The following is a 22,371-nucleotide window of genomic DNA, read 5'->3' as shown; positions in this document are numbered from 1 at the left end:
TCACGGTTTCCACAAAAATATTAAGCAGCATATTAGAATGATTTCTGTAGAAAATTCTGCGTTGACATCACTGGAATAAATCACATTTTAAAATATATTAAAATATAAAATAAACGATGTCAATAAATGTGTTTCTGTTCATCAAAGAGTCCTGCAAAAAGAATCATCACGGCTTCCACAAAAATATTTTCAAAATTGATAATAATAATAATAAAAAAGATTATTTTGCATCTAATAAGCACATTAGAATTATTTCTGAAGGATCAAGACTGGAGTAATAATGCTGAAAATTCAGCTTTGCCATCACAGAAATAAATAACATTTTAAAATAGATAAAAAAAAAAAAAATAAAAAAAATAAAAAAATTGTAGCCTTGGTGAGCATAAAGAGGCTTCATTCAAAATGTTCTTTTTGAAAATCTTACCGTCCCCAAACTTTTGAATGGTAGTGTGTATATCTTTAAATGGTCTAGACTTGATTCGGTCTGCATGTTCACTAATAAAAATGCCCTATAGCGTTCCATGTCCATTATAGGTTTTGCAGTGTATATGCAGAAACTCTGTCGGTGTTAAACAACACCAGCGGATGCCTGTGGGGATATCCCGTCATCAGGTAGACATAAACACACCGAGAGATCCTCAAACACTCAGACTCCAGCATATGCAGGGCACACATGTCTGGCCCATGGAGAGGGAGGAATGTGTAAAACCTTGTAACGCACCTCTGATTTTCCACTCCTGCTGCGTACACATCCCATTATCAGTTTTATAAGAACGTTGGAAATTCCACCGTTGAGGTGGTACAGATGCGCTGGGCGGCACGACCGCTACATTCCTGACTGGGGGGCCTCTTTCCAGGACAACTTAGGGTGGCCCCTTCATAGCTCGTTTAATAGTGGTATAAAAATCTGGTATGCTCCTTTTCCCCACTTCTCCAGTCATCAGCATGCAAAGCAACACCACATAATATGTGTATATAGTTGCATGCGTGCATGTTTTTGTGCGTGCAGTATACTGTGACCTCATGAGCTGGCAGGTCATGCAGTCATTCGCTCAGCGTTTGTTGATCCAAAAGTAATTAAATACCAGTTAAGTGTTTTTAGCGACGGAAAATTGAAAAGGAAATGTTGATAGATTTCTAATGTTTCATGGAATAGGACTGGTTGTATAATATGCAGGGTGGACAAAAGAGTTCTAAGCCAGACTTCAGTTTGAATGTTATGTTATTTTATTCTTGTTAGTGCTTGAAATGGGTGGATTTATGGTTGTCAGAACATATTTTGACAAGAATGAGACCAAAAAATCATTCTGTAGATGCAATACAGACAGCACAATTCATAATGCTATGTAGGAATACCTGCTCTTACCTTCTAGAAGTCATATGCCTGTGTTAGCTGTGCTAGATATATAAATAAAGTTCACATACAGTGCAGTGGATATTGAATCGGGCTTATTCAGCAAAATAAATGATCGTGCCTGGAATTCGAATTTACACTGTAACAATGGTATCTGGGATTTATTTTATTAAACACTTGTTGTGTTGGAATGTGTGACGTCTACAGCTACGTGTGAGATTCTTGAACAGATTTGACGTAGTCGCATTTCACTACTCCACAATAGAGGGTACATGAACGGCTAATCGGGGTTAAAATGGGATCAGCCGTGTTTTGCTTGAAGTGTTACAATCCATTTTTGGTATTATTTGGGTGTTCTGTTCTAAATTTACCTCAGAACTACTTTTAGATTATAGCAACACGTGTTAATCAGGTGCAGCTGTGACGTGGCAGGTTTAGTTCATTTTCGTAAAGCATCATAGATTACGTAGTATTTGGGTGTCCTTTCTACATTAATCTAAACCTGCATCTCAAGCAGGTGCTGCACTGACATGGAAGTTTTAGCTGTTTACAGTTTTCGGAAATGTGACAGATTACATTATTTAAATGTTCCATTCTATATTTACCTCAGAACTATTGTTAGACGACTTAAGCAGTTTTTGGTTCCTGGGTCGCAAATATTACAGACTACTTGCTGACAACAGTTTAGTGAAACTGTGAACCCAAAAGAGATGCTAGACAGACTTGGACTAGTGGCATTACGTTCAGTGATACACATGATACATATTAGATGTATATTTAATTTATTAGTATGGATCGACATTGAATATTGAATTGTGCATGTTTATTTCAACTATTTTTACATTTAGATTACCTTTACCATCATCTACCTCTCACTTAAATTTAATCTTAAAAAAAACTATATAATTTAATATAATATAAAAACTATATGATTATTTTTTTAAAGAATTTAATATCACTGTAATCTTTAGCAAATCTCGAAATTAATATACTCTTTGTATTGTACTGTACATTTTAATGTTGTGATGCCTAAATGACTTGTAGCATTTCAAATTATGGATTTTAATTGTTTCATTTTTAATTTATTTAGACTAAATAGAATAGAATCTTAATTACATGCACTTCAAAAGTTCGATTTAAGTCAGACTCATCATTTGTCGAACTTACAGACCTAGATAATATGACTGTAGCTCGGCTTCATCCAGCAACATACTTGTTAATTGGATGACATTTGGTCTCAACGTTGATAAAGACTAACTCGATTATAACTGCACATGTAAATGTATTCCGTGGGGCAGGAAGATCTCAGCTGTGAGACAGCGTATTGGTTTTTGTTTCATTTAAAAAAATAAATAAAAATAACAACAACAACCGTGATTTGCATATGCGGTTTGTTTATGTGTTTATTTACTTCTCTTACCCCTAGTCTGATGTGTCTCCAGGGATAAATGTAAATACACGTGTGCAAACAAGCTCTCCTGGGCTGCGTACACACCCTTAAGAGACATACACAAACAGCATACGTACACACTTAAACATTCAAGAGGCCTCATGTGTGTGTTCCTGCTCGAGGCCAGATGATGAGGACTTGTTTGCGATGGGGGCCAGCAGTGACCTCAGACGCTTAACAGAGAAGCTAGTGTACCCCTCCACCCCTCTGACACACACACACAAACACACTCGCACAGCACAGTTTGTATACCCCTCCGCCCCAGCGAGACAGCGCAGCATCTGTTATGCAAGGCACATACACACATTGCCAGAGTTCATAGCGAGGTTCTCAACAGAGTTAGGCAGTGGACCTCAGTGACACCTCGTCCCCTCCATCTGTGAGGAGCTCTGCATTGTCAGAGACACAAAAGAGGGAACCCTGGGTTTTACATAACAGACTCACATCTCGGGATTTTGGAGGCTCGTTCCTCTTTTCGTCCTTTTTTGCACTGAATTGTATTTGCTCCACACTTACCTCAGATCTCTGAGGACGAAAGTGCTTCATTGTCTGGATCTGATCCTTTAAGACAAGGCTTTCCCCTTGAGAGCCAACATATGACATCAACTGAACTTTCCTCTCATCCACAGTTACACTTTCCTGCACGCAGAGAACTGAAAAAAGAGTTTTGTGTCTGTCAGGTGATGTGAATGTTCAGGTTGTTTGAGAGACATGTTTTTAAGACCGAAATCAGAGGGGAAATTGCCTGTTGAAATAGCAATGGCCAGTCAGACTGGAGCACTTGATTTGTGTCTAGACATGGATGTTGTTTTCACTTTGACAGGTGCCGATAGACAATACTTTGCTTTTAGAATGACTCACACACTCAATGTTGTTTTGAAAGTTTTGAAAAAAATGTTTAAAAGTCAATTTAATCAAATGAGGCACATAGGCATGTTGTGATATTTAGGGATTGAAAATAGTTGAAAAAGGGCAAAAAGGAATGACATTTTACCTGAGTTGTGAATTAGAGTTTGTAGTCTGAATTATTTATTTCTATCTATCTATCTATCTATCTATCTATCTATCTATCTATCTATCTATCTGTGACTCAGCTGAATGCGGCCATGGTACAAACATGATACGGAACAAGCTGAGTGGGAAACATGGGCACATGGAAAGGCTCAGCTGCATGTCAATGGAACTGGAAAAACAATTATCTTAATTTTGTATTGAGGGGATTCGTCCCAGTGCTAGGAGAGGCTGAGAAATTGTGAATGAGCGGTTCCATCCCCACTCTGCTGCCTTTGTAATGTAGTTGTGTCTTTTAGAAATGGAAATTCATGGTCAGATTACACTACGGACCTGTCTCTGGAAATGAACATGCCCAGGGAGAGGACTTGTCACGTTATGACAGATGTGGAAAACGGAAGAGCGCTGCTTGATTTTCCACTTTCCAAGAAGCTCGGAAAAATTATTTTTCAAAGAGTCTCACAACAAGGGAAAGAAAAAAACAATAATGCCATCAAAAAGTGCTTCACGCTTGTTTGCACAAATATGTGTGTTAGCGTGCTAGTGCTTATCTTTTCCATGGGTAATATTTGGTATGGGGAAATCTGGCCTGTTTCTGGCCTCTATTTCTTTTTCCTCCAGTGGTACCCAGAGTTTCCAAGCCTGGAACTGTTAATAAGTGTTTGTTCTCTGCTCAAGTGTGTGTGGCAGACCCCAATTCCATGGCCGGAAAACCTGGGGCCTGCCCCTCTAGTCTGAGCAAACTTAAAAACAAAAACAATAAAATAATTCTTTACCATTCTTTACCTCACTTCCTTTGTCTCCTCACTCAAAGAGAGCTAGAGATTTGCATGTGGGCGGATGTGTACGTGTGTGTGAGCGAGTCAGTCAGTCGCCTGCACTGTTGTGGTGGTGTAGCTACAGTCTTGTGGGAGTTGAGTTCACACCTTTACATTACCACTTCCTCCGACGTCACTGACACAGTTCCGGCCTCAACAGTAGTAGTCGCTGTGTGGATCTGAGCGTTGCAACCTGGGATGCCACCCAAGATTTTAAATTCACTGACTTTCTGTGATTGTAATTTTAGTGCTAAAATCTTCTCCGCTACCATGAAACCTTCAGTATCATCTTGAACATCAATGCATAACTGGACAGAAAGTATTATTAAATGCATCAAAATCACAGGTCACACTTGTTCATTCTATTAATATAATATCTCCTGTTTCTCTCTGGTTTTAGCAGCTCCTCAGAGGTCCAAAGCCACTTGAGAAATGTCGGAAAAATCTGTCCCCACTGAGCACACACTTGAGGCCCTTTCAGGGATAGAGACAGGCAGATTTAGATAAGAAGACAGAATTAATATACTGTTGTCTGACTCTTCTTATATCTCGCAATCTGACTTTTTTTCTTATTTAAATTTTATCTCATAATTGCCTGTTTTATTTTTTACTCTGAGGTGAAAATAGGCTTCCATAGATATCCATTTTTGAGGCATTGAAAACATTGTTGCAGCCGCTCTGTCAAAAGATGTTGAATAATAATTATTTTAGCCACCTCTTGCATGCTGAAAAGGACTGGATGGAATGGTTGCAATTATAGCTGTACAATTAAAATAATTTTCCGGCGACAGTCTGTATAAATTTATTCCATTTACAGGAATAAACAACCAAAAAGAGTGAAAATTCATCTTGCATTGGCCAGTCGATGTGTTAAAGGCACAAAGCCAGGGGTAAAGAGCAGCCGTGTACAGGAAATGGAGATGCTGTTATTTGACTGAAGATGCCATAATTATGATGCCACAGTGGCTTCCTCTCCTTCCTCACCCAGCTGTGACAGTTCCACCCTCAGAACTTGAGCCAGACACCAAAGACGCTTTGTCTCTCTGTCAGATTCCTGGAAGTAAAGGCTTTAATCGCATTACACAAATAGGCCCAATTTGTGAAAAAGGCCTTACTCTGATAAAGATCTTAGCATCAAGAATTGTTTGCGGTTGGTGTCGGTAGAGCGAGACTCTGACAGTGTTCCTTTGGTGGGAAATGGAAATACGGCGATTCCTGGGAAAGTTGGCACCTGAACAACGTGATGAGGTGTGACTCTGGCTCTGTTATTGTGTGTGTGGGACACAAGCTCCTTTACAAGCTCTTCCCACAAGCACAGCATAAAGACAGGGTCCTGTTTTTGGAAACACAACCATGTCCTTAGGACTCAAGTTGCTTAAAAAGCTCTCCCTCCCTCTCTGTTTCCGCTGGATTATGTGGCCTTGACTGCCGGGCTTGACTGTAGTGGGCCACTTCAGTCCTGCACTTCAATATTAATGCACCAGGAGGCTTGCGGAGGGGGCTGTTATTATCTCCCGTGCATGTCTGTCTCCAGCAGAGTGACAGTTAAAGGGACAGGCGCCACAGAGCAAACAGGCTCGTTTTCTCTATGATGTGGGCCAGCCAGCAGAGCCCAGAGAAACACTGTGGGGTGACTGATTGATTTTCTTGGCCCCCAGGATTGTCCCCCGTGGCCTGTATTCACTCTTAATTATAGGAGTGGTTGGAGGGCAGGCCACTCTCTTTCCAGTTATAATATTATTCTATCGGGTCTTAGGGGAGAGCCGCAAAATGTCAAACTTTCTCAGCTCCGTTAATGGCTTTGTGATGCACTCTGATCATGGGTAAAATCCTCCTGTGTAGTTGGAAATGGAGCACAGTCGAGGTTGAATCAGCATATTGCACTGTCTGCTTCACTTTTGCTGTGTGTGAGTGACTCGTTTATGTGTTAACCACCATAGGCTCTTCTCAGGAAACTCTTTGTCTTGACGAAGGGCTTTCAGTAGCGGCACAGCCTCCTTGACGCTGGTGTTGGTTTAAAAACAGCTCAATGCAGACACAGCAGAGTGGATATCAAAGGCCACAGATTGGTATGACCACGGCACTGTTATCCCTGCAGTGGTGAATCAGCACTTCACCCCGTCGAAACAGCTTTCCTCTGTGTTCGTGGTATAGCAATGCTAGATCCACTTTTCAGAAAGACAACAGGAAGTTTAATATACTCTTTGTGTTCCCTAAAGTGCTGTTAAGTAGGCCCACAACTCTTTCTTACTTTTAACAGCTGTGATACTCCTTTTCCTGGAAGTGTCTCTTGCTAAAAGTGTGATCATGAGTGATGAGTGCCAGAAGAACTCTTGCATTAGTTCCTGGACTAGGAACTAGTGTCACCTTTGACCTATTTGTGTCACTGAGGTTTGTTCATTGGGAATGTCATTGGGGTTATGGAAAAGTCTTATGAGCAACTCCCCTTGAGTGTGAAACTCATTGACTTCCTGTTAGACTGTCTGTCTATCTATCTATCTATCTATCTATCTATCTATCTATCTATCTATCTATCTATCTATCTTCATTTTATTTAAGATAAAAGGGGAAAAATTATGAATGAAACGTACTTAATAACAACCGTTTCTATATTGATGTAGAGTTTGACTAATGAATAGTTTGTGACCAATGATAAACGAACCTAGGCTAACTGAGGTTGAGGTTTAGTTTTAATCTGCTATTTAATCATTTTAATTCTACTTCCTTACATTCAAAGCTGACTTGCAATCCTGCATACTGTTTGCTGCCTAATTCAAATTAAATTGAAATTTACAAATTTAATTGAAATTTAAAATGCATTCAAAATTCAATTCTGAATTGTGCATAAACCTTTGTGTTTAATTATTATTATTATTATTTACACATACTGAGACACTGATTTCACTCTTGTTGCTTTTTTCTTTTTCTAGATATATTCTGGATAACGTTAGGTTAAAATAGAAGTTCAAAACCTGTTCTGTCAGTGACTGATCCTTTTTAGAAATACAGAAAGTTGTGCTTTGGAGACACAAAACTCATTTCTCATGGAAACTCGTCTATAAAGCTGTATTGAAATGTTTCTGGACACCCTCATTGACTGAGTTCATGCTGATGTATAGAAGGAAATATTATATACTCATTCTTCACTGAGTTGTGAATTTCAGGTTTCAGGAAATTTCATCATAAATCAAGACCGAAAGTCAGAGTTAGGTTTGCGGGGATGGAAGGAGTGGCGCCGTGTTACGAGACTGCTGCACAGGAAGTGCTGTTTACCCCCCTAGGAGAAAGCAATGGGTTATTGGTTAGAGGATACTGGTGAAAGCAGCTTGTTTGTCACTACAGGTCTATCAAAGACCATTACAGGAAGACCCTCTTCCTGCTGCAATACCTAATATCCAAAAAGAAAAATTCCCTGCATCACCTCAAATAATTTAGCAAGGGATTGTGCAGTATTTATTCTCCCATTACTCTCTAGCCAGCCATCTTGAATGATGTATTTTCAGTGAAAACAACAAAATGAAAGTTTTTTTTTTATTTTGACTGGTGCCAATGCTGATTGGGTGTTAATAGCCATTGCTGCCTCAAGTCTCCTGACACCTCAACCTTGAGTTGGTATGTTTATATATGGTGGGCTTCTATAAAAAAAGAAGTGCATGACTCTCGCAGGGTAATGGCACTGTGCGGTTGTGCTGCCCAAGCCCATCAATTACACAGCCGTAAAGCTCTCATTTCAGCCCAAATAGCTGCCATTGCTGTGTCAAAGTCCCCACCAAACTGCCCTCCCCCTCAGCTGAAGTAAATTGGTGAAAAGGCATGTTAGAGAGAAAATGAGTGGAAACTGGACAGACGGGGCCTGGATGTACATGTATTTTACAGACTGACTCAGACACCAGCTCAGCGCCAGCTTCTTGACTTGTATAACAGTGCGGAGATTGGAACAGATAGAGCGAGCTTGACTCACGGTGCTATCATGGAGAATCTGCTCTTGTTTTTCTTTAGTAGAGAAAGGAGAGAGAAGAACAGAAGGACAAGTGGGCGGACTTGCCTTATACAGCAAAAGGCAGTTGAACCCAGTGACCTTGGTGTGGTCCTCGAGGAGAGGTTCTTCTTCGGCCCTCGGCCAGCGTGGATCCCGGGATGGGGTGTTCTACTAGCGGGTTCCTCTAGCTGTTCTCTCGCTGTGCTAGTTACGGTTCAGTGTTACCATCACACCCAATGTAATGTGCTCGGCTTGTGCGATATGTCACACTCTCCCCGTTTCAATCTCAGGGGAGGATTCTCTTGGCAGCGGATGGACTCGCGCTGACGCTGGCACGGCTCCTTCGACACGGCCCCCCTCTTATCCAAAAAGAGTGTGCTGCTTGTGAAAGGGGTAACAGGGATGGTAACCGGTCCACTCATCCCCGAATGACGTAAATGTCACTTCCCCCTTTCAGTCTGGGCCTTAGAGTCAGATGAACTGCGAAGGGAAGGGTTGGAGAAGATGACACTGATTAGCTCGCTCTGGGGGCGACTGTTGTGGCATGTGCAGGATGGCCATGGCACTCTGTGATTTAATGCCCATTAAACACTATGTGGCACCAATTTGTTGCAGCCCAAATCCTGTCTCCCAATGCGCTGATTACAGAGCGAAAGCCCAGCTCTTCTACACCTGCTGGATTGAGGAGATGCTCATTGTGTATTTTTGGTCATGTGGCTCCACTGACTCTTTAGATAAACAAGCAATGAAGAGAAAGCACTCCCTCTGGAACTTTGCCTAATCAACATTGTGTGATGATCAGGGCTTTATAGCTCGTCTAAATTGCAACAAACCATGAAACTTAAATATTTTTGTTTCAGCAGTTTTGTTTGACTAGGAAACCTCTCGAGGTATTTGCCTCATGATGTTTCAAAATAGTTGTGAGCAATGAATCAGTTTCTCGCCTTTTAAGACTGGACAACTTGTAAATCATTGAATACCTAACATAATTTTCCACAGGGGCATCTGGCTGGTTCTGTTATATGTGACTTTTATTATCTTGAAATTCTTGCAAGGCATTTAAATTGTTCTTGACATTGGAGTTGTGATATAGTGGTTTCTGTACACAGTTTCATATTATATAAAATAAAAATGATCTTTTGTTTAATTGATACTGTTCTGAGTTCACCAAACATACACCATGACACACGTGAAAATAATTCTTCTGTCAGAGTACAGATGTTTGGATGGCCAACCCACTGACCAGAAGTGAACCCTTCCTTAGTCTGCTGTAAATATCAGACATATTAGTCAAAAGCACAGAGAGCCATTCATGCCACTTTAATTTCAGATCTTGATTTTAGCCCATCGTTGGGACTAATTCGAGTACAAGTCAGCCTGTGCCGTCAGGAAATCCACTTAGCCTGATTTCCCGGCTCTTGTGAGGGGTAACATGACACTGGACCCCGGCTGTCAGGGGAACACTCACCGCCCAACAATAAAACAAGTGACTCTGATGTCATGACCGCAACTATGCGCCGAATTCCTCACTGATGCACTCATCTATCAGAGGTGCTCTTTCCATTAGAACGCCCTGTCATGAAGAGACATGGGAAGCAAAGGGTGGAAAGAACCAGAGGGAAAGATCGAAAGGGGCTTCGGTGGGGGATTGTGTGCAGCTGGGGCTGGAGGAGAACAACAGAGCCTACTGATTTGTTTGTTTGCGCTGGGAGACATGTGATGGTTTAACGGGATCCTTTCCTTTTTTCTGCCTTCTTTTTTAAGACTAAGCCAAAGGAGGGAGCTGTCACCTTTGTTGCTTGTGTCATTTGTCATATGTACTTTCCAGTTTCCTTCCATAAATTTTTAAGTCGGTCCATTAAATATAAGGTAATTGCATTGTCTCTATATGGTGCCTGGAGCTACAAGTCCTATTAAAGAGAGACAAAGGCAGTGAGTGTTAAGAGTATTTAATAAAAAGTATGGAATTAATTATGGAGGAGGAGGAGGAGAGCGCAAGATGAGGAGAACTTGCAATGCTGCGAGGGTCACGGGTGGCATTTTAACGTTAGCACCATTTGCTCATGAAGCTGTTAATGCTGTGCATATCGATGATTTGACTGCTGTCGGGCCGATCTATTCTTGGTAGCAACCGTTCCTCCTCACCCTATTATTTGTCCCCAGCTGGGCTTCATTAAACCGACTTCCTCAAGTAAAAAGAGTCTCGGTTTTAGAAAGGATGGCGTCATGGTTTGTCAGACATCCTAGAGAATGCAATATGATACACAGGCAGAGGGAAAGAGATTTAAAAGAGAATGAATACAAGAGGAAATGAAAGAGAGTGGTGAGTGCAGTGGAGGTGTCAGGCTGAGGCAGGTGCACCTGACAGAGTGCTCATTGGTTCCCATGGTTGCAGGGCTGGTACGATGAGTGGCGAGTCACAATGATGACAGCTCCACTAGCCCCAGGGTCCTTTCTCCTCCGTGATACATTTAGCTTCTTAATGCCACCTCAAATGATCTTGCTAACTTTCCTGTATTACTCTGCATGAATTTTTTAGCACCCTGAATAATGTTGTGGAAGTGAGGCAACAGGAAGGCTCGTCGCCCTTACAAATTTTATTTAAAGGATGTGGTCACTGACAACATTAGAGCCGGGTCAATGTAAATAAGGCTAAATGCACTAAGCTACATTCAGCTGCTTGGTTTTTGAGCAGGATATGCTCGATAAACTGCCTGTATAAATCGGTATCTGAAATTCTGTGACTCATGTACTGCAGACCTCTTGAAAGAAGTACATAAATAAAAGACAAATCTGGCATTGTGCCTGTACATCTTAGCATGCAACACACATTCAAAATAAAACTAGAATATTTAAATAGAGAACTGTTTAAATGTTTTGATATTACATAAGACGCAACTGAACAAGTAGGACTTCCTCCTGGTTTACCAGGAGTTTGTGTTCTCTCACTGAAGTAAATGAAATGGATTAGGGTAGAAAAAGCTTCATAATAATATATATTTCCTGTGTCAGTTCTGTAATCCTATTCACTTTAAGACAAAGAGGCAGAAAATGGTGTGAGGATGTTGTGAAGGGGGTTGGAAACTCATTTATGGCATGACATTATATGGCGCTTTTTCCTCTGAAATCGTTTTGCAGAAATTACTCAGACCATTGAAATAGAAAATATGCATTCACTTGTCACTCTTTACATTTTAATTCACACGCTGTGGAGTAGCACAGAGCATAGTGTATGAGAGCTTTGACAAAATGTGCCACATGTCCTCAAGTACTTTCAAATGATAATTTCCAGGGAAAAAAGTGGAGGCATATAATTACAGGCAGTTATTTATACCCTGTACATCTCCAATTCATCGCCTGTTCATTTAGCTAAAAGCCCTATGTTGGATCTCTATTTTGGATGCTTTTTTTAAGCACTCATCATTGCCCCATCACAGCACATCTCCGTGGCAAGAATAATTTCTTCTTGCGAGTTCACCCACAACAGGTCGTTGTGGGTGAGCTCCTTGGTAAAGTGTTTTGAGCAAGTAATCAAAAGCATCATAAGCCTACATACTGTAGATCGTAGAAACCATTGGCACCAGTGGTCTCTAAGATCTATGGATAACATTGCTTTTGGGAAGAGCAGACCAGAAATTCGAGCTACTTGCTCAAAACCCTTTACCAAGGAGCTCCTTCACTTGATGTGTATATGTAGAGACACATCTCTGCTTTTTGAAAGAATTTTGAAGGAATTGTCATTCCTACTATTTGGATAATTTATAGAGTTTAGTTTAGTTTAGTAATTTAGTAGAGTTTCGACAATTTGAGTTATAAAAAAAGACAATAAAAACATTTTAAATTGTGTTCATCCAGCACAGTTCAGTAAATGCATCAGTTCCTGCTCTTAATTAATATACTTTGGGGCCTGCTGTGGGTTTACGGGCACCAAAGTCCTAGAAAGCCATTTCATTAACCAACATATACTTCACTTTATGCATACTCTTTAAAGTTGATTATTTGTACCTTTTAAGAAACATATTTTGTTATGAAGACATACTAAACCTTCCTTATACTGGCATCAAAAGATTTTGAAAGTCTGAGGACTTGATTTGGTGTGCAGTGCGACATATGTGAGTCCTAGAGAAAAGGTTTTTTTTTCTGTGTTTTTGCGGGTGAGAGGAAGTGTTGCCTGTGTTTACCCTGGGTGAGCTCCACTGCAGATTGTGATGCAACCTCACAGAAATGTCTTGTTTTTCTGGGTTAGCTGAGCTTGTCTTAGTGCAGCAGAGCAGCATAATGGTGTTTGTAATATCTCCAGCCCTGGGGCACATTTTAGATTGCGGGGCTGAAGAGCACAGCTTGGCTGCATTCACTCCAAGACAGGGAGCATAAAAACACGGTGAAGCATGCTTCTCTAGATGGGCTTTTGGAGAGCAGGCCTCAAAAGCACTACAAAGGCCAAGCAAATTGTTTAACTAAAAAATAAAACTATAAGGCCTTTGTCAGGGAGGCTTTTTCTGTTATCTTTTTTCTCATCATAGAATAAAGGATGTGCAATGTATGCTAATTTTACTGTTGTTTTAAGACAAAGGCTATATATATATATATATATATATATATATATATATATATATAGATATAGATATAGATATAGGACAACCATAGGGCTCCATTGTGCCTGGACAAGACTGAACATTGGCCAGCAGTCTATGATTGAGAAAGAAGTTGCTGTAATATATATATATATATATATATATATATATATATATATATATATATATATATATATATATATATATTACAGCAACTTCTTTCTCAATCATAGACTGCTGGCCAAGGTTCAGTCTTGTCCAGGCACAATGGAGCCCTATGGTTGTCGTTTGGATTCTTTGCTATTTTACTATCTTTAAGGCCTTTTTTGCTATTTTAATGTCTTAGTTAAAGGCAACTCATTTTTTCTGACATTTTTCTATTTATGACAATGGATTTTTATTCTGTCAGATTACCAATCAATATAATTATGCCTAGTGTTTGATTATGGTTTGTAAAACTGTTCTTGGACTTTTGCCATTTCATAAATCTTCAAAAATTGTGCAGAGTAATGTGCAAGATACACTGTACCACCATTCAGATGTCAAAGGAAATGCTAAACATTTTGAATTTGTACCGCCATGTCTAATAATACTTTGCCTATATTATCCCACAGACAAGCTCTTTGTTCCAATATGGTTTGTGCATAAACACATCAGAGGATTCATATTAATAGAGCAGGATTGCTCCAAGGGGAGTGGAAATATTGTTCTAGCAGATGCTCAGTTCCAGTATATTTATTAAATATGAAGAGCCTTCAGCTACTCTGATAGTGTCTATATGGTCTCATATCACACATTATCATTAAACTTGTTTTGTTTCATTGTCTCTACAGTGGTCTGCATAATCTCAGCACCCTGGCCAGGGGATCTTACTTGTCACCCCACTGCCCAGCCTTCAACTGCCTAACCGAACTACCACAGAGGAAGCAGTGCGAGGCCTTTACCCTGAGAAACAAGCAGATCCCAAACTTACAGAGAACCTTTGGGTGAGTTTACAATGTCACACCACACAAGAGCAAAGACAGCAGGATGCAAAATATCTGGGAGCCCATGAAGGACCCAGGTGTTTAATATGGAAAAAGTGGAAAAGCGAGGTTAGGGAGACACATGTTCTGTGGGCTGTACATCTGGTGGGACCGTGTGCTGAGGTTGCATGCCTCACAGATGCAGTAGGAAGATAAAAGTGTATCGCTGATGATATCTGATTTACCACAGCTAATAAAACTCTTGATTAGCATCTAAGTGGAATCATATAGATGCATCAATATTTAAGAGTGCTTTTATTAAGTTTAAAGATCAAAGGTTATTTTGGTATCAATTCCAGTTTTTAGTCCTAAATGTAATGTCTAATGTCTAAATTTCCATTTTTGATGGATGGTGTAGGCTAGAATTCGCTACATGACTACATGAATTCTGAACAGATTTTAAAACACTTGCGGACTTGGTAAATGGTTACAGAGAAAAACTAAACATTATACACTTAGCGACTGAGGATTTACACACTACGAGACTTTCCAATGATTTTAAGCACAACAAACTCACTCAGAATCATACACCTCATTGCTAGTGTTCTAAAATCGCTCAAAAGTGTTCTAAAATTGCTCAAAATAAAAACGTGTTTGATATCCTCCGACTGAATAGAACCAGTCTGAAGCTAAAAGAAATCAGTGTCTGTGCCCATCATACACTACGCCCTTTTCTGTTAAGTCTGTCAACTCTGATTGGGCAAAACCTACAGATTGGCTCTGAGTTTGGGCAACTATCATCAACGAGTCCAGACTGTAAAATTCTAGGAATAAGTCGTGCAGTGTATTCCAGCCTTAAGTCCCCTAGAACAGAACAAAGATCAGACCGTTGAATCTTTTCCACAGTTCTATGATGTGTTTGTGGACACCAGAAATGCCGGTGCTTCAAAGCCTGAGTCGCAAACAGTGACAATTTATTTTCAGTGGTGCTCAGAGTAGTGGCAGCCAGACGTCCCAATTGTGCATGCTCGCCCACCAGTTATTAAGCTTTTAACCTCGGACAGTGAATAGAGTCATTTATTTGTTTTACTCCAAGAGGCCAGGGCACACTTGTGGCAGATGTTTCAACTCTTCCACTCTGGATCACAACCTCCAGATGCTCTCTCTCTCTTGTTTTGCACCTTCTCTTTATAGAATTTTGGCAGTGGATATACTTATGAGGTATACTGTTCCACTTGCTTTGGCCTAGTCCTGTGCAGCACCTTCTTTTTTGATGTACTTGTGTCAAGTAAGCTGTGGGGAGACCTTCATGTGGCTGAAGGGTCAACATGTGTTAGTTTACATGATCCAAGCTGTGTCCAAACCCCTTTAAAGGTAGAGCCAAGCTAAGACCTCCTTTGGAGGCAGTCATTTCCCTTTGGGTTTTGTGATTTTAAATGTCAACAACTGGCCACAGCTTTTACATTTATACATGCTTCAGTCTACTTTCTAATGTAGGTAAGAGGAAGTGAAAAAAACAAGGATACATTTCAATGTAGCACAATGTTGTAAGTGGGGAACCAGTAAGAAAGACAATTAATCAGTGCCTACACAGCTGTTTCCTGACATTTCTGCAAAATGTTGTGGAAAATTTAATGAAGGCTAGCTTGTAATAGTTTCAAGCTTACCCGGTGGAAAATATGACAGTCTTTCCATAGACAATTAAGACCAACATAAAGCCCTGTTTTTCACTTTTTTTAGTCCGTCTTTCCTTCCATCGGGCAGTGTTCTGTGTTGAAGCCAAGGCTAAATGGAAACATGTACATTAAAACAGATACAGCTGTGGAGTCTGAAAAACCCTTAGGATTGTTGGCGCTTTGCTAAGCAATCTAAGCAATGGCACCTACAGGAAGATTTAGTTTCAAATCACCCCCCCCCCCACCCCCCACCCCCCCCCCCACCCCCACACACACCCCCACACACCCCCCCACACACACACACACACACACACACACACTCCTCGACAGTCTGCAAGGCGGCCATGTTTTTAAACACCACCTCCAGGAATGTGTCATAAATCCATCTAATGACCAATACATGGTGCTGATGATCTTTTCTTCATTTACTTCCATGACGTTTTCCTGCATTGCACCAGTCCACAAATATGCAGCTCTTGTTTTGGGACCTAGTTATTCATAGAGAATGTTTTCATCTGTGCCGTTTTCAATTATTGAGCTATCCTGTAATTAGGTTGCTTTGTATTAGACTGCTGGTGTGCCTCAGAGTCCTGGGTCAGACCTCTATGCCAGACCAGGGTACATTTTTCCTTCCAGGTCCCCACTTTCTCTACTGGCCAGTCTGGTCACTAATATGATTGGTAACAGTATCTCGTGCTGGGGGATAGTGCTTGGGCTTTCAGAGTGGCACTTAAATTAGACATGACCTCATGTTGAAAGGGATTGGATTAATTCTTTCCTTAATAGCTGTTGTGTTTTCTATCAGCAGGCACTGCCTTTTGACCCGACACCCACAGCAGCACTTCGATTGTGGTATTGTCCCAATGTAGACCTCTTTGGTGACAGAGAAAGAAGATAGAAAGAACCGCTGCTTCACTGTGATAGGTTTATTCAGGGCTTCCCATCAGACCCATTCAAATGGTTGTTGACTAGTATCAAATAGATATCAGTTGCTTTTTCAATTTCAGGACATACATGGTGGACATAATAACTGGGCACTTTCTTAACTGCTGTTACGTGTTCATCAAGATAAATCGCAACATTTCCTAAACTGAGACAGTGCTAATGTCTTATTTAATGACTGATGTCAAGGCCCAGTCAAATTTTAGCGCATAGCAATTTGTTGAGAGAGCAGCCGTCTGGACAGATGATGTTATTTAAATAATCACCATTGATATGATTATAATGACAAGCTAATGGATAATGTGTCCTTTCCGCTGCCGTATCTCAAAACTAATCAGAGCCAGTGAGCGTTTTCTCCCTCTTCTTTATGCTGTGATATTGTCCTTATGAAAGAATTGCCCATCATTTCCATGAATGTGAGTCTGTTGATGCTTGATTTTTCCGGTACATTCACTCTCTCACTCTCGCTGAGTCGCTGGCATCACAGCTGCTAGATAATTACACATTCGACCAAATGTCTTGAAGGGTTGTATGCACCTCGTTTCCGGCTGCGCATGGATCACAGCAGCTCTGCCATCCCTCTCGGCCCACACAGGCAAAGAATTGGATGGGCTGAGTTGTGTAACTGAAGCCCCTTTCATAACGCAATTCATCAACACCATAACCCTGCATGGTATTCATGCCTTCTCCACCCACACAGGAACAGTCACCCACTCTCCTCACCCCGTCTCGAGATGGCTGTAGATGCTTCCCACGCATGCTTTCTCTCTCCAGTGCACATATAAATGTTCTGGCTCTCCTGTAAATAGTTTTAAAAATACATCCCCTGTGCTTTAATGGCTTTTTCCTCTGCTCCATATAGCTTTCAAAGACTGGTTTATCTGTCTGAATTTAATATTGTTATGTTAATTAGGGGTGTCGCAATATACCGGTATTGGCATTAACCGTAATATTTAAAACGAATAGTACACATATGATATACAATCCAGCACAGTAGGTGGCGGTATTGCAACTTAACGCTGGTTGCCACTTGTCGTAAAACACAAGCAGACACAGTGCGTAGCTGCTACTACTACTGTGTAAAAGCATGTAGTCGGATATGACAGGATATGCAACGCTATACTCGCACTCCAAGAAAGTTAGAATGCCACTGTGGAATTTTTTTGGACTCCTCAAAAATGACCTGTTAATCACCCCAGTCAGCAGGACTTGCTGATCAACAAAGGGTTACCCTACTACCAACCTGTTCACCCACCTCCGCTATCTTGCAGATTTAGCCACTGTATATAGAGTAAGTTGCAATTATTTTGCTAGTCCTGAAATGCAAAATGTTGCATTAAACTGTTAACTGCTGATGCCTTTCTGTGTTTTTATTAAATTTACATCCCTCAGGGCTTTTAGTCCAAAAGTGTGCTGATTTGGATAAAAACTTATGGCTTATTCGTGGCTTTACTTCAAATATCTTTAGAGAGCAGTATTTTTTTTTTATCTATTTTTACCCAAAACAGGCAATATGAGCAATATGGTTAAATCATGTTTAACCATAATAATTAAAATATGATTACACTCTCACATGTAAGGTCTGTTTCATTCATAATCGACGCCGGATGGCATAATCGCACAATAAATCCACAAGTGAGACTCATAGCAGTAATAAAACTTCCAGGAAAACCCTAAAATGGACAAAGACACTTAGATATAGCATGCTGTAGCTGAATAAAATGCACACTGATTAAACATGAATTAACACACCATTGCGACATCTATGTTCTTCAAGCCATCTCAGGTATTTGCATAAGGATAATGTATATTTATAATGTAATGCCAATCGACATAAAAAAAAATTGTTCATCAAAAAATTATTTTTGCCCCATTCTGTGATAAAAAGCCACATCAGTTCACAGAAGGAAGTTATTTCAAACTAGTTGCAATTAAGTGTAATTGTTGCTTTTGTATGCTGCGGTGTGAAAAACACACAAAAGTTAAGATGAATTTTTGAAAATGTTTTATTTATTTTCTATATCGATATCGCAATATATCTTTATCGAATTATTTTGGCCATGATAATCATGTGGTGAAAAATCTGATATTGTGAGAGCCCTTGTCTGAACTGCAAGTACGGCTGTATTTTTATAAACTCCTATCGATCCTCCTATTTACTACTTTCAGAAGGCTTTGAAGGCATTGTAGCTATTGTTGAGTAGCGAGTTATGGAAGTCCTGTGCCCTTGGAATGTGATTGTGATATTGCCGATGTGTAGAACTCCCCTATGCTGACCATCTGGACATGATTTTAGCAGGCCTGTGTCTCTGCACTGGCCTCTCACCCGGCTGCATGTGGAGTTGGATGAGTCGCCTGCCCAAGATTCAACTTTGGAGTCTTAATGAGGAGTCAGTATGACACTCCAGGGGGCTGACTCACACACATTTGGGTGATACATCCTCTGGTCCTGCTAACACAGACCAAAATCACACCGTAAAAGTTGCTGGATTAGCAAAAGGTGAATCTTGCGGGGAGCTGAGATAAACTGCAAAGACGAAAATTCTGTGCGAGTGAAGGAAAAGGTAATGTGAGGATAGCATTAGTGGGCCATAATTCAGGATTGTCAAAGAAATTTCCTTTATTTGAGCAAATGGACGGTGGATTTATTCAGTTATAGGAAGTTAAATAAAAGAACAGCAATTGAGATCCTTCCAGCATGCAGTCGAGGTTGCTTGAATAATTGCTTTGAATAGACATGTGCCAGTTCCTTTAAAACAGAAGACTTTATTGTGGTGTCCATACTTCAATCTATTTTCAGACTCATTCTCATCTGCTCTGTGCCACATGATAAAGCTCAGTTGGAGTAGTAAAAGTTGCCTCCATCACTAATGAGTTGGGATAGCTGGAACAAGAGCCATGGAAAATCAACTCAGCAACCTCTCCTCCTCTGCAAGAGTAGTGGTATTCGTGCACACTTGAAATTCCCTTATGGCAGTAAAGTTCCTCTTGAGACAACCAAGCAAGGTGTAAGCAAAATTTAGATGCACGACAACAAGACAAATACAAATAAGGTGCAAAACAAAGTTTAAGGGATTGACCACCATTTCTTTAGCAGTAGGAATTTGTCACGATATCCTCTATAACCACTGAATTGAAACAATTAGCAGCTTGTTGAATTATTCAGTGTCTGTCCTACAAGGAACAAAAATTGTCCCACTTTGGACTCGAAATGAGATCTGGCTTGTGTACCTCCCCAGCATCATGGCTGTGATGTCATGGGGGAGTAGACAAAGGGTGGAACCCAATCTCTGGAACATACCGCTCAGTGTCCAGGTGCACCTCAGTGAACTACATGATCTAGTAACACTGTCTGCCTCCAAAGAGTCCATTAGTTTAAGTATGTAAACTACAGTCACATACATATTTCCTAATTCTTTGAGTCATTTGAACTACTGAATTTTCAGATCTTTGTACTTAAACCAACATATCACACCATAAGGGCTTTGGACTGCAAAACCATCCCTTTAAAAGTGGGGAGCGGTAAATGGACGAGCTTGACTGAATTACTCTTGTTATTTATTGCCATAACCCTGTAACTTTGGCAGGAGCTAAACAGCTAGGCAGCTGATAATCACAATCACTATTAAAGAGTATGACTCAGAATATTTTAAGAACATACTTTGGCGAAATACCTTTTTTATTTATTTTTTAGGTCTGCTTCTATTTTACTCTTTATATAATTGTTCATTTATATATTTATTTGTTTCCTGATGGTGTCCTGTGCTGAACTTCTGGGAGATTAAGCATTTCCACTGCATAATGGCTTTAAATTCAATGGCACTTAAAAAAGACAGGGAGTCTCCCTTCAGCTGAAAAGGATATCCAAATGGCTTAGAATGTGACATAATGCCTCTCCAAATCCTTTTAGGACTGCTGCACCATGCAGCACTCCTTGACAAACAGACTTTGAGAAGACTGATGTTAATCCTCTCACTGGAATCTGACAGCAGAACTGTAAAATGCATAATCCTTGCATTAGATTAGGTGGTGTATTTTTATTCATGAGCAAGTGTCCTCATAAAAGTTTTTATGTTCTTTATTATACCGGTATTGTGTATCCAGTGTGGAGGTCTTGCTGTGGCCCCAGGCTACAAACCTCCTACACTTTGTATGTTAAAATGGGGCAGGAAGATGAGTGGCATGGCAGACAGCAGCGTACTGATCTCAGCCATGCAAGGATCACAATAATCTTTGGGTATAAACAAGTTTCATAACCATCTAACAACATGGGGTGGTTGAAAAATATGTTTTGAGCTATGTGTGTAGAACAGGACATACTGTAGATTCACAGGGTCACAGTAGCAGAGAACTTCATGTCATGTTAGATTTTTGTAACCTCTTTTGGTTTATATAATATGACTTAGTCATGCTATTCCAAATTCTGATGGATTTCCTGTGAATGGAGGCACTGCTCTTATCCTCTTCACAGTGTGTCCCACACATGTGCTCTCAAATTGTAAGCACATCCATTTGACTCTTAAAAATGTGATTCAAAATATTTTTAACCTCCCTTAAAAACATAGATTATCCAATTCATTCAGTAGATATCGCCACCACAAAATCCATCATTTTCACGAGCAATAGGGGTGGACGGTATGACGATATGTATCACAGCAACGATATAGAGTTTCTATCGATAGAGGTTTTTCTATATTATTTATATTGGTAAATATCTGTGCAGCACAGTACTACTTACAATTATTGACACTTTAGAGTGATTAAAACAAGCATGAATGAGAAAATAAAGTGCATGATGTTAAAAAAAAGTTAAGTGCAATAAGCAGCAAAATAGAATACATTATTGACTGCAGTACTGTCTTGACAGTTGACACACACCCATAGATCAAGCAAAAAAAAAAAGCACCTGTTAGTCGTGGCTTATTGTACAGGAATTATGTCAAAATGTCCGTCTTGGTGAGTATTCATGAAAAAGTTTTTTTTTTTGGTCAGTTTTGTCTTAAGTGAACGTAAACATTTGGGAGAAGACCAGATGTATGTCAATATAATGGATCCTTGCAGTAGGTCTTAAAGTGACATCAGCTATATCTATGTTCTTTTAGGCATGTCAGTAGTATCTGTAGTTCCTGTGTCGATGTTCTAAAAGCCTCACTAATATACATAATTTGGCAGAAATTTTGTTGTGCATGTTGTTGTGGGAAACAATGCCTGACAAGGCTGCTATACATTTAAAATCACTGCTTTTAACAACAACTGAGGAGTTCAACTCATGGTTTGTCTTGGTTTGTGAACACATATTTTCCTGTGTCAGGCATGGAAGAAATATGAAAACAAAATGAACCAAAAGTTAATGTTTCAAGTGCTATAAATACCAGTGGTTTTTCTGCCCTGCTATTTTTAGTGCTCACATCGCCTTCCAGACACCAGCGTCACACAGTTTCCTCACTCATACTCAGGCAGCGCTGTCTGTTGCAATCAGAATGAGCCTGAGATTAAGATACACTTCACACAGCATCTTCCCTTTAAAAACACATTCATGTTCTATTTATTGCTTTTACTGCTGTAAAGTTGTACAAAAAGTTGTCCAAATTTGTACTGTATA

At 40.1% G+C, this 22,371-nt stretch overlaps 1 protein-coding gene and 1 long non-coding RNA gene across 4 annotated transcripts in view; one reads left to right on the top strand and one right to left on the bottom strand.

Annotated features, from left to right (window-relative positions):
• LOC307168353 overlaps positions 1-22,371 on the bottom strand; it is a 46,498-nt gene that overhangs the window by 3,661 nt on the left and 20,466 nt on the right. The gene's annotated exons all lie outside the window — the stretch shown is intronic.
• hivep2a (HIVEP zinc finger 2a) overlaps positions 1-22,371 on the top strand; it is a 70,428-nt gene that overhangs the window by 37,937 nt on the left and 10,120 nt on the right. For all 3 annotated transcript variants that reach the window (XM_079888165.1, XM_079888164.1, XM_079888166.1), the window contains one exon: positions 14,020-14,172. The gene's annotated coding sequence lies outside the window, so the exon portion shown is untranslated. The remainder of the gene's footprint in view (positions 1-14,019; positions 14,173-22,371) is intronic.

Source organism: Squalius cephalus (genome assembly GCF_949319135.1).
Source record: "Squalius cephalus genome assembly, chromosome: 12".
NCBI classification, from domain to species: domain Eukaryota; kingdom Metazoa; phylum Chordata; class Actinopteri; order Cypriniformes; family Leuciscidae; genus Squalius; species Squalius cephalus.
This window is presented reverse-complemented; position numbering and strand designations above follow the sequence as displayed.